Source organism: Argiope bruennichi, chromosome 6, assembly GCF_947563725.1.
Source record: "Argiope bruennichi chromosome 6, qqArgBrue1.1, whole genome shotgun sequence".
NCBI lineage: Eukaryota > Metazoa > Arthropoda > Arachnida > Araneae > Araneidae > Argiope > Argiope bruennichi.
Window position 1 is genome coordinate 63842195 of NC_079156.1, and position 12852 is coordinate 63855046.

General features: G+C 27.3%; 1 protein-coding gene across 2 annotated transcripts in view; it reads left to right on the forward strand.

The window, feature by feature from the left end:
- The first annotated feature begins 5653 nt into the window (after nt 1-5653).
- LOC129971359 (serine-rich adhesin for platelets-like) overlaps nt 5654-12852 on the forward strand; it is a 51920-nt gene continuing 44721 nt past the window's right edge. The window contains exon 1 of one of the 2 annotated variants that reach the window (XM_056085046.1): nt 5654-5767. The gene's annotated coding sequence lies outside the window, so the exon portion shown is untranslated. Of the gene's footprint in view, nt 5768-11003; nt 11025-12852 lie in introns of those variants that run through there. The other variant, XM_056085047.1, reaches the window with a different exon arrangement.

The following is a 12852-nucleotide window of genomic DNA, read 5'->3' on the forward strand; positions in this document are numbered from 1 at the left end:
ATACAGATTTGAAATGACGTCATTTTCTTTTAAAATTGAAATTTTTTAAGGGAAATAATTCTCTCCACAGCGAATACAATAAGCGACTCAAAGTGAAAAATGTGCCGAGTTACAAAATGTTTGTCGAAGCTATTTATAAAATTGTCTAATTTCGTGGGTTAAATTGCAGAGAAATGCAAGAGTTTTGCATTCTTTTAGTAAATTAATTGAATAAATAGAAATTCACTCTCATTTAATTATTACAAATATTTCATTAAAGTAATAAAATGATAATAATATTTTAAAAGTAGAAAGATATTTGCTGTTTATAATCTAGATTGCAGAAATCAGTTTTCTTGTTTGTCTAGCATTGTTTTATTGTTAATGTTATTTTTTATATTTGTTTTTGATATTGAGGAAACCTTATTTTCTGAGTGCATTTTCATTCAGTTCTTAGATTTAAGTTTAGTTTTTTCCCTTTTTGAACAAACGGGAAAACATTTCAACGCGTAAGAGTAAAAAAAAAAAAAAAAAAAAAAAAAATCTTCGAAAAGCAACAATATAGTATTGCACTTGGTACAATAATTGCATTTTAATTTTTCAGATTACAGTTCGAGTAACAAGAAATTAATGATTTCTTTACGTGTAACGATCGTTAAAACAAACAATTGATAGTTTAGAGAAGTATCCAAGAGAGATGATCAAATCACATTAAATGAAGAAAAACATATATTTTAAAATACATTATAAAAACTTTAAAATGCATTACAGAAAACACTAAACATATTGATAAGGCATCATTACACGTTCAAGCTTAATTATTAGACAAAATTTTCGGGATGAAAATGGTCAAGATTTCCTAGAGTTTAAACCTCTCTATAATTATTAATTATCCGAAACGTAAATTTTTTTAAAAAATCCAACCTTCACGTACATTACCAAACTCGAAAATTTTATGAGGTACTTAATTCCACCTTCACCCCAACAAAAATTACTATTTTCCAAAAGAAGAGTAATAATTATAGGATTTTAATTCCTGGAAATCACGACAAACATTACACTGCAAATGATTTTTCAAGGATTTTGTTATTGCAGTGCTGAGAACCTTGATTTCTCTAATTGCAGAGTGTCGGGGGAGTGAAAGCTAAGAAATCCTGTTCCGTCGCAGACTGGGTCTCGCCCAAATATCTCCTACAAAAGAAAAATTCGCGGCCAAGTGCAACGAGACCATTAAGAGTGACTTTTAGGGGAAAACACTAAATTGACAGCGAGCGATAAAACGAAAAGAATGGTCGCCGATAACGCGTAGAGTGTCAAATATTAACGGTGTTATCTATGAGTTAGCATGTCAATCCTGGGTATTTCTTCTGGGTCAGACCACTCGTGCTGCACGTCGTACACTCTGGAAACTTCCGTGGATTGTTTTTTTAGAAAAATCTAGCAATGTTTACACTTTGGACTCTAGAGGACAATGGATTTTAAAATGTTTCTTATCTATAAGACCAAAATATCACACTAGATGACTTAAACGTGATAGATTTCGTTAAAACCATCACATTAATAATTTACTGGTAAATATTATATTTTCATTTGTCTATATCTTAGAGTCTTATATCCTTTCCAATATTTTAATATATTAATATATAATTTTTGGTTGCCAGCAGCAGTTTTATTTTTGTTAAAGTTGCCAAATTATTTGAATTTCAATCCAGAAAGTTGCGTAAATTGCTTGTATATGAAATATATCCCAAATGATGTAATGATCATTGAAAATTATTAGAACAAGATACCAGGCTAAAAGTCAGTGCAATCTAGATTATCTATTCCTTTTATTCATAAGCATAATTAATAAATTACACCCGCACAAAACTGAAATTAATGACAACTAAAGAAAATTGGACATTCCAATTGAAGTTATCCACTGAAATGAAGTTATTTTTTCTATGCATAATGCGTGCTCAAAAAAGAATTCTTTAGAAATTCATTTTATAATATTAAAAGCCTTTAACCCTTTTATAATACGGAAACAATCTATATGTAAATAACCTACAAATAAATAACTTATATAAAAGCAGTTAATAATTAAGTAATCTCGTTTATAAATAATCTATAAGCAAAAAATGTATACTTAAATCTCTATTAAAAATAAATAAAATGTGTTTGCGTTCGCGTTCTAGAAGTACATATGCAGAGAATTGAAATGTTAATTTCGGATAGATATTTTTTTAAAATTTTAATTAGAACTGTATTCAGCTAAAAATAAAGCAATATTTCAGCAGTTGCATATGATAAGATAACTTCCGTAAATATCACATTACAAAACTGAACTTTACAGCGTTTTTCAGTGTTCAAAAACTGCTTTTTCAATGATACCAAGTTAATAATCGTAATAAATTTTCACATATTTGCAAAATTCAAAAAAAAAAAAAAAAAAAATGTTTATTTTTGAACAATAAATTACATTGTTGCACAGAAATTCAAAATATTCTCATCAAAACGTTATTTCATCAAATATTTAATCCCGTGATTTTCTTCCATTATTAAAGGCTAAAGAGAGATTTTGTATAATATTTTTATAGTTTAAAAGACGAATAACAAAAAAAATGGAGCTAACAGCTCTTTGAAATTTAGATTAACCGCACTGAACCTTTTTATGATGTCATGAGACTTGTTTCCATTAAAAACAGTTCATGTACTCAATGAATAGAACATACATATATAAGACAATTGAAACACCAATGCTTTATGCCCGATTGCTTGATAGAATCATTGACATGACGTTATGTATAAAAAATTTAATTGAAATTAAATATAATCCATATCCATGGTGAACCGACTAGTTGCCAAAATTGCCAATTGATTAATAATAGATTGTGAAATAACTATGTGATAGATAGAGTTGTGATAGAGATAGAGTATGAAATAACTATGAAATTTAATTATAAATAATTATAAAAAGAATTAAGTTAAATGTATATTAAGGTTATCTAATGAATCTTTTTTATGAAAGATTTAGATTTCTTACTAAAGATTTATTTTATGTGAAAATTTATCAAATAAAACAATATCTTTATCGGGTATTTTACATCAAATGTCACTTTTAATGAATTTTTACATTCATTTCATCATTATCATTTTAAAAATGTCCCAATATAAAAATGTAATGGCGCATGTGTAAGAATTTTATATGTATGAATTAAAATGCAATATTTGCCAACGTATGCCATCTAAAATATTTTTCTCTGAAGTTCACCCTATTAATTAAGCAAAGGGGAAATTGTATTGATTTTAATTGAATTTTATAGTCAAAGAAAACCTCGTTGTAACTTCTGTTTAAAAACTTTAATCCGGGGATTTTTATAATTTAAAAATGATATTTTATATACAAATATATAATTGAAATTAAATATATTTGTATATAATAAGTTGAAATTTGTATATTTGCATTCAATAAGTCATAAAATAAAATAAGGATATTTCAATTTATACTGTTTCTTAGCGAATAGTTTTGAAAACAGATTCCGATATGTTCAAATTCATAGTCACTTCAAAATCCATGAAAACAGCGAAGTATTTGACATCTGCCAGACTGGACTTTAAAATTAATGTTCAAGTGGAAATTCGATACCCTCTTCAGATTTTTGATTTTTTTTCATTGAGCAAAGAGCTACTTTCAGAAGGAGTTTCGTATAGATTTTCCATGAAATCTCAATTACTGAACTATTTGCAGAGAAAAGAAAAGAAGAGATATGTCACAGATATCGACCAGTCGATTTCCTTGGAAATTTCTTTGTTTTTTTCTTTTCATTTTTGTTTCTTGTTTTCTGATATATCTATAACTACTAAATAATTAGATGAAAACCTGTTTTTCCATCTGTTGCAAATCTGCAGAATACTTAAAACTACATCAGAAATGATATATCTTTGATGCTATGCATTTTTCTGCAGGAAATACTAAAAGTACGTTTGTTTGTTTCATAAGCTATCTCAGAAATTCCGAAGAAAGTTTCTGCTTGACAAGAAATTCTTCTCTTGTACTTTTTTATATTTGCATTTTTATATTTTGCAAATCAGAAATACAATTAAATGAAACAGACATCTAAAATTTATAAAAGTATTTAATCCGTATTTATTATATAGATTGCTAATTTAGAAAAAGATAAAAATGTTCTACATTGACAAATACTATTTGTCATTTCTTTAAAAAACTCAACTAAAAAAACTAAGGAAAAAATACAAAGAAAAATCTTTTTCCTTTTCTTACATAGGCTCAGTATTAAATTTACTATTATTCTAAAGAATTTGAATTTTTGTTCCAAAGAGTTACCAATAAAGAATATGTGTATTTATTTGAGTTCACAAATAAGTTGTTCAGTTATTCAATAGTTCAAATAAATTAACATCTAACTTTCTTCCTATAAATGTCTATTCATAAATAGTAAAAAAAAAAAAAAAAATTGAAAGGTTTATTCTAAATTATGATATTCAAGGTTTTGACAGTTAAGGATGTTTTAGTATAAACGTCAATCAGATAAACACCTGATGAAACAAATGTTGCTTAAGCTGGCAACCAAACGATTCCGTTGAATTTTAAAATTTATTAAACACATCTTTCATATTTACAAACTATCCTATATTTTTGACAAGCAATTGGAAACTTCGTGAGAAGAATCTGAGAAGGTTTTAAACAAACTATTAAATAAAAAAAATTGTCAAACGACTTATTTTTAAATTGATATTTCAAAAATAAAATACAATTTATTTAAAATTTTTACTATCATGTTTTTCTTGATCTTTGCGTTATTTATATTTTTACTGTGTAATTAAAACTGTTTCATGGTATATCTCTGAGCCATTATGCCTCTTGTACGTCTGAAATTCTCTTCTTAAAGTTGCCTAACTGTAAAACGACTGTTTGGCGAGATCCGTACCATTAAGGAAAAAACACTTTTACAGCTTCTTGCCTTCACAAATAAATATTCGGAAGACAGTATCTTCCGTCTTCTAAATTTTAAAAATCCCACCCCTATTAGCATAACAAAGCCTATTATACAGCTATAAAAGTAATAAAAAATTATTTAGTAGTAATTTTTATTAAGAGAAAAAGAAACGGTTTTAAAACAATGACAAAATAGCAAACAATTACTAATGATTTGTGTTTGTCGGATTCGAGATTCAAATGGCTTTACCCTCCCTGTTTTGCATCTCCACCTAGACAACTAATTCACACTTAAAAAAAAGATTTGAGCTACATTTTTCACCTGAATAGGTCAATTGTTCGAAACAATTCACACCTGAATATGTCCCATTGAACCATTACCAATACTCCTACGTTTTTTTTAAGAACGAGCATCCTGAGCCGAAATGCTAATAGATCGTTCGTTCCTAGGTGAACTTAGGCGTCTGTTGGTAAACAACCTTGGCGGCCATGACCCCCAAAAATAATCGGAAGAAGAATCTGTAGCAAGAGCATCGCGAAGAAGGGGAAAAATACATGCGGAGAAAAAAAATTATTTTTTAGCATTGACCTTCCGTCGCTCGGTCACGTGACGCCATGTCAACGACCAACGGCAGCAGCCGAAATCTTGCCATTGGTCGTGACGTCACAGCCGGCGGGAGGGCATAAACGTCAGGTAAAAGAGTGACCACGGGTCAATTTAAGAGAAGTGCTTGGATGAGCAAGGTATTTTCCAGTGGGTCCTAGGAGCTCAAAGGGAACGGTGAATTCATGACACTAGAGAGATTTCGGTGAAATTGTCATCTTTAAAAGATTTGCCAGTATTCGAAGGTTAGTATCATTCTTCGGTCTTTAAAATTTCAATTTAAACTTATTTTTATTTTCTTAAAAGATTTTGGAAATTTATATTTTATTCTTTAAAGATATATTTGAAAAATGAAGTTTTTCAAGCTGTCATAAAATTTATTATTATTGTATTCTGTAGTAACAAATTCTAATTTAACATCGAATCTTGATATGATTTTTATATACTTCAAATTATTAAAACTATACAATCCATATAAATTTATAATAAGTGACTAAAATATTTTATACAAATAGCTAATTTTTGGATGCAAAATTTTACGAAATCTAAAACCTAAAACAATTTTTGAATAAGCACTTGTTATTAAAAATTTCACATTTTTGCAAGAAACATTAAGTTTTAAATTATATTCATGATTAGCGTATGGTTTTTTTAAATGAAAATATTTTCAATGAAGAATTAAGATGTAAAACCTATTTCATGATTTTAATCAGTTACATATTTGTATATTTTATATCTTTAATTTTGTTTCCTATAACTTTGCTTCGTGCTATCATTTTACTCTTCCTCTAATATTAAAACAAAATAATTTCATAGAACCAATGAAAAATAGAGCTGTATAACATTTCTTATTTGTCTAGTGATGATGATTATATAAGTTTATGTTTAATTTAATAGCAAGTCTTTTTGGCAGCAGAAGCATTTTGTAAGATTTCTATTAGTCAAACTAGATAAATTATTTTCCTGATTTTTGCAAAATGCTTGCTGTCTAATGAAATGTCAGTGAACAAAAAAATGTTTTTCCCATTTTAGATAAGGTTGTTTTAATAAATTAGCCAGCAAAATTTCTTAAAAATCTATTTCAAGAAAACGATTGTTATTTCAAAGCGTGTCAAAATATGATTTTTTTTTTTTATTTTTTTAGCTTATAAACGCATGCAAATTGTTTATATCATACCAGTATGCTTAATGTTTCTATGCTTCATTTATATATATATATGAAAGACCTTATATAATAAAATAAGAAATACATGATATAAAGTTTTTTCTAAAAAACAAAAGTGTATCACAGTTTTGGATGAATAATAAACGCATCGATATTTTCTGCACAGAATACTTTTTTCACACTTCAATAATCAGCACTTAACTCTATTGGCATGTTTTGCACTGAAAAAATTATGCACAAATTTAGCAATTATTTTGTTAATAAATTCAAGAAAAGATTTGCAATTTTAAAAATTTAATACCTTATAAAAAGTTTTTGCAATATTAATATTTTCATTTTGTTTAAAAATTTTCACTGAAATTCATGTAACATTCAATAACGTGTTTTTTTCCATGGAAATGTTATTATGCATATAAAATATTATTCGAAGTTATTATATATCTATGACTACAATTAAAATGTTTTATTAAATCAATTATAAAACAAAATATTAAAGAAATTGTTATATATATATATATATATATATATATATATATATATATATATATATATATATATATATATATATATATATATATATATATATATATATATATATATATATATAATTATGATCAAGCTAAAAGATTTTTACAGTATATAAGGAAATATTAAATTCAAAATAGAGAGAAACGTGAAAAACATTTTAATTTTCTAACCTTCAAAAAAATCAGTTAATATTCATTTTCTTTTTCCAAAACAAAGAAAAGGAATTTTATTATTTACTTAACAAAGACCTCCCACTTCCTATTCAATGCAAATACAATATTTTCAGTTTTCATCGGGAAAATTTTTCATGTCAAAGTTGATACATAATAACACGTTGAGAATATTTATATATATATATAAAACACCGGTTTCTTCCGTTAACTAAAAGCTACTCAACTAAATAACCCAGAGCACAACCGCAGCAAGAAGCTAAAACAAGATCCTTAATCATTTGATTAATCCCAGGTCCACTAACTGATACGGAAAACCTTTCATTATCAGCCAGAAGATGCAAGAATGCATCGCAAACTTTCCCCGTAAATTAAGGCCAAGAAAGGTTAAACGATAATACACCGAGAGCCTGTCATTATTCTGGAGAAATGCTCGCTCATGCGAGGAGATAAAAAAAAAAGAAAATTCTTTCTTTCCTGCTCATCCCCTTTCACTTTTCTTCAGCCTTGGAATTTTCTGTCGGACTTGCAGGTGCGACTACCAACCAGGACGAGGGAGAAAGCTGCTGAAATAATCTTCACGATAGTAGATTAAACCCACTTCACGCACTTTTTGGTGTTCGAGGTCTGTTGTTGTCGACGTCATGCAGGGATTGGGGTGGTGGGGCCATGTCAAGGTCTTCAATTGTTAAGGTCGAGGATAAATGGTAAACATAGTTTCAAATATCGATGGGTCAATTAAGAAAAGCTTTAATTTATATGAATTTAGCTTTTTGTTCGTAGCTAAAGGTCTTTCGTTTTTTACTTAAATGTATAATACATACAGTTTTTTATAGGGGGGGGGTCGTTATTATTAGATTTGCATTTAGATAGGATTTTGAAGTTGCCATTCAAAACAACAAATCTCCAATCTTTACAAATAATCTTTCTATGAATGAGGAAAATTGTATTTAAAAATTTAGTTTTTGAAATGATAATTAAAATAGTTTTTGCCATTCTTACATGCAAACACGTTTTTTTTTAAATATATATTTCAATGGGTTTTTTTTTGTTTAAAAACTGAAATGAAAGAAATATTCTTTTTTTATATAGTAACGTAATTATTTATTTTAATTTTAAAAAAGTTCATTATATTTTTTAAATATCATAATAATTTAAAAGATAATTTAAGGGTATATTTTTTATCTATAAGTTAATTAAAGATAAAATATGTTAGAACATAAATTACCTATTCAATTAGTGACTAATTTCAAATAATTTTCAAGCGAATGTTTAAAAATGTAATATAATTAAACAAAATATCAACTGATATGATTTCTCTAACAAAAATGATGGACTAAATTTAAGAAATAGTTTTTGTCCTAAATTTAAAGATTAAAATAAGTTTTAATCTTTTAAATAGGTTTTTAAAAAATGGAAATCGTACAAATATAAATATATATTTATATGATTTATACGTAAATTTGATTTGATATTATTCTTTATTTGAAGACAACTACATACGTACGGAATTTTCTTCAAAAAACGAGTTTGATAAAAACACTGGAAACTATTAAATTACATTTATAAATTTTAATCCATCTCGAATAAAATTATTTTAAAAGTTTTAAATTTTAATTTTAAGATTTTATCACTCAGAAAAAAATTTTTAAATTACAAATCACAGAACTAAAATATTCTTGCCAAAATAGGAATGTACTATCACGTTTATATTGCAGATTTCATATTGCAGATTTAATATTTTTTTAATAAATAGAGATTTTCATAACATCATTTAGGTTTTATTTCATGGAAAAAATATGTTTTGAGTTTAGTTAGTCTTTAACATTTTAATTCTTTTACTATCTCTCTATAATTATATGACATCTTCTACTTCGGAGATGTGCTATTCTATTGATTTAGCTGAGAATTCTTGGAATTATCTGGAATTTGTTGTTTAGTACTATTTTTATAAAGAATAATAATTTATGAATGATTTAAATTGAGACTATAATTTTAAAAAGGAGATAACTCGATGCACGCATGATGCACGATTTCGACGGTTGAGGGGTTATTATACATTACACATAATGAATAATAATATTATTTAACCAGAGGGAGTAGTCTCGCCAAAGCTTTCTTGCTGATTGGTTGATTGGATTTTTTTTTTTTTTTTTTTTTTTTTTTGGCGCAAGAGCCATTTTTGGCCGAGTTGCGACAAGCATATGGTACAAAGCTTTCTTGCATGCACTCTAATAAAGAATGCTATCCCAGGAAAGCCTCGGATAGCATTGGCGTACAATAGTTATGAAATATTAAACTTCGGTATGGATTTAGTATTTTTACTGAATCTGTCATGTCATTCCTGGCGAGTTGTTTGGCGATCAATCCTTCGCATGCTATTAATACTATCCGAAAATCGAATTTTTATTTTATACACGTTTTCCTCAAATGATTGAAGTTAAAATTTGACACAGAACTACAATTGAAGTCACAAAAATCACATACCGAATTTTATGTATTCAAGACATTACGTTTTCGATTTATCGCGAATACTTGTTTCTGAAAGTGCAGACAGACAGAAGGTGAACTCCTTGTTGGATTTGACTCAAAATTTGATAAGTGTCTAGACGTTAGTTCTGCATATCGAATTTTATTTATTTAGCTCTCTTTGTTTTTAGTTATCTTGTTAAATTATATTCGAACAGTCAAACATACAGACTTCCTCTAAGCAGATTTTGCTCAAAATTTGATAGAAATCTACACATTTGGTAAAAAGACTACATACCAAGTTTAATCTATCTAGCTCAAAGCGTTTTTGACTTATCTTTGTCACAGACACAAATACGAGCATAATTCTAAAAATGTGTTTTTCGAACTCAGGGGGGCTTAAAACGTGGAGATTGTTCAAAGTCTCGAGTTCGAATTTTTTGAGAATTACAATAGTTTCTCTGTATTACATATGCGATAAAGTAAAAAATCATCTCCTAATCCTAATTTTCCCCCTTCAGATTAATTCATAGTTATCATCAGTAGGAATAACAATTAAAACAGGAGATTATTTTCAAAATAGAGATTAAGCATAGAGAGATAGAGGATAGAGAATTAAGCCAATCTTTTCGGATAATTTTTTTTCCTGTAACATAGTTAATGGGACATGGAAGATAAAAGAGTTCCTGAAAAGACATCGGGTGAAAAGAAAGAAGAAAAACTTGCCGAGCGTACTCACTTAATCGAGTCGATAAACTGTCTATTGTGATTTTCCAAATTAAAACAATGGAGTCTCTCTCTCTCAATTTAGCATAATTTAGATTTTTGCAAGCAAACATTGGAACATATTCTTTCGTAAAGATTGCAAAACTGTCGGACGCATCGACTTGTATGCAAGATCTCACTCACGAAAACCTTGATTTATAATGATATATTCAGAGTTGCCTAATATAAGTCATGGAGTAATTATATGTCTAATGTAACTTTAGTTTATGCAAGTATGTCGAAATGCAAAGACTTCTTAAAAGTATACGAACTTCTGGTTTTACGATTATATCCCGTCCTTGTGGTACATCGGATTCGCGTGTTTAATTTTCTATTGGATCTTGATTGTAAAGAAATCTTTAGCCTCATTCGGTAGCGTTTTTTTATTTATTTATTTTTACGCTGGTATGTATTTTTTTTCTTTTTACACATTTAAAAATAATTTTTATTATAATTTAGTATTAATACAATCATTATCAAAAACATTTCTATTTATCTAATATAAAAGATTATTTTGCTTTTCCAGACTAAATAATCTTAAAACACATTTTGAATTTTACTAATTGTAAATCATTATTTTCCGACTCATTTTTAATTCAGATATGTTGCCTTAATACAAATTCTAAGAGTTGCTGTTTACTAAATAAGTGGAATACTGAAAACTTTTATAAATCTAAGAGAGTATTAAATACAATAAAATAATCCTTTTCAAAGAATAGCAAAGCTAATATTAAATTTTAAAATTTAGAAGTTCGTTTCAAATTCTTTTATTCACTTAATATTGTTTTAAGTTCCAAATGCAAATTTTTGTTTTAATTCAAAAATAACTTGTCTATTAAAATTCAAAGGAATACTACCTCATAATAGTTTCTATTTCACTATTAAAATCAAAATTTCTGTTTTTGGAATTACGGATAATTATTCATTTAAATCGCCACAATTTCTAAAGTTTGAAGATTTTTGTATAAATCCTATATATATATATATATATATATGGTTAGATAAGACAAACATTAGATGATTTATTGGTTAAATTCCGTTAATTGTATGTTTAAAATTAAAATAATCAAGCTAAATTTAATAAAGCTCTCCTCAATCCAGAATTCTGTAACTTCTTTCCAACAATTTAGAATCAAAACAAAAAAATTATCGTGAAATAATTTTTTTACACCAGATTTCAAATGCAGACAATTTCGAGTAGGTTTCATTCAACACGTGATATTTCTGTGACAATTCCACAGGAAGAGAAAAAAAGTCGTTTGCATGCGTTGTTTCCTGCATTTGAGATTAAGGGTGGATTCGAAAGGGTTGGAGGGCTGCATTTGAAACGGAATGCGGAGTTCTCGACGGGCGGCATGTTTATTCATCTGCTCCGACCTTTTGCGAACTGGTTAATTTCATCGAAGAAATATTTCAGCTTCTCTACGTGACGCAACATATATGTCACTCTAAAATGAGTCAACAACTCACTTTTTGCCTTTGCGGCTTAGTAAAAAGCGTTGCGCAATTAGGATGTTTTTTTAACATCAGGTGTTTGACCCTTTCGCGTAAAATCCTGCAAGAAACCACAAATATGCATCATTAGATGTGTTCCGATCGGTTATTTCATTAAAATTGCCTAATTAATCAATTGAAATTAGTTGCTTAATGATGATTTTATTTTTTGCGAAATAAAGTAAATTTATTCGACCTTTTTTTTTTAATCAGATAACTAATTATTGAATATATTGTCTGCAACATCATAGAATTTATTTTAATGCTTTCTTATTTTACAGCATTAAAAAATTACAAAGAATATTAATCTGTTATCTTGATTTCAATTACATTATGAATTAATTATTAGTTTATAAATAATTTAATGTAATTTAGTGATATCAAACTTAAATATTATATTGCTCATTTTTATTCTAATTCAACTAAGTGAATTAGATATATGATTTTTATAATTATTATATTTTTTTTCCATTTATCATTTATACGTGGAATTACAAAAACTATATTACCCACTGGCATTTTTTTAAATGTTTATCTTACACTTTAATAGTTTACGTTATGTAGATATTCCGTTATTATGTAGTAAATTATTATTACGTTACTATATAGTATGTTTTGCGTGCTATTTGAATGGAGGAGAGTTTATTTTATTCATCTTATTATTTATTTATTTTATTTATTACTTTAAAGCAATAACAGATGTGTATTTAAACTTATAAATGATCATATCCACATACTA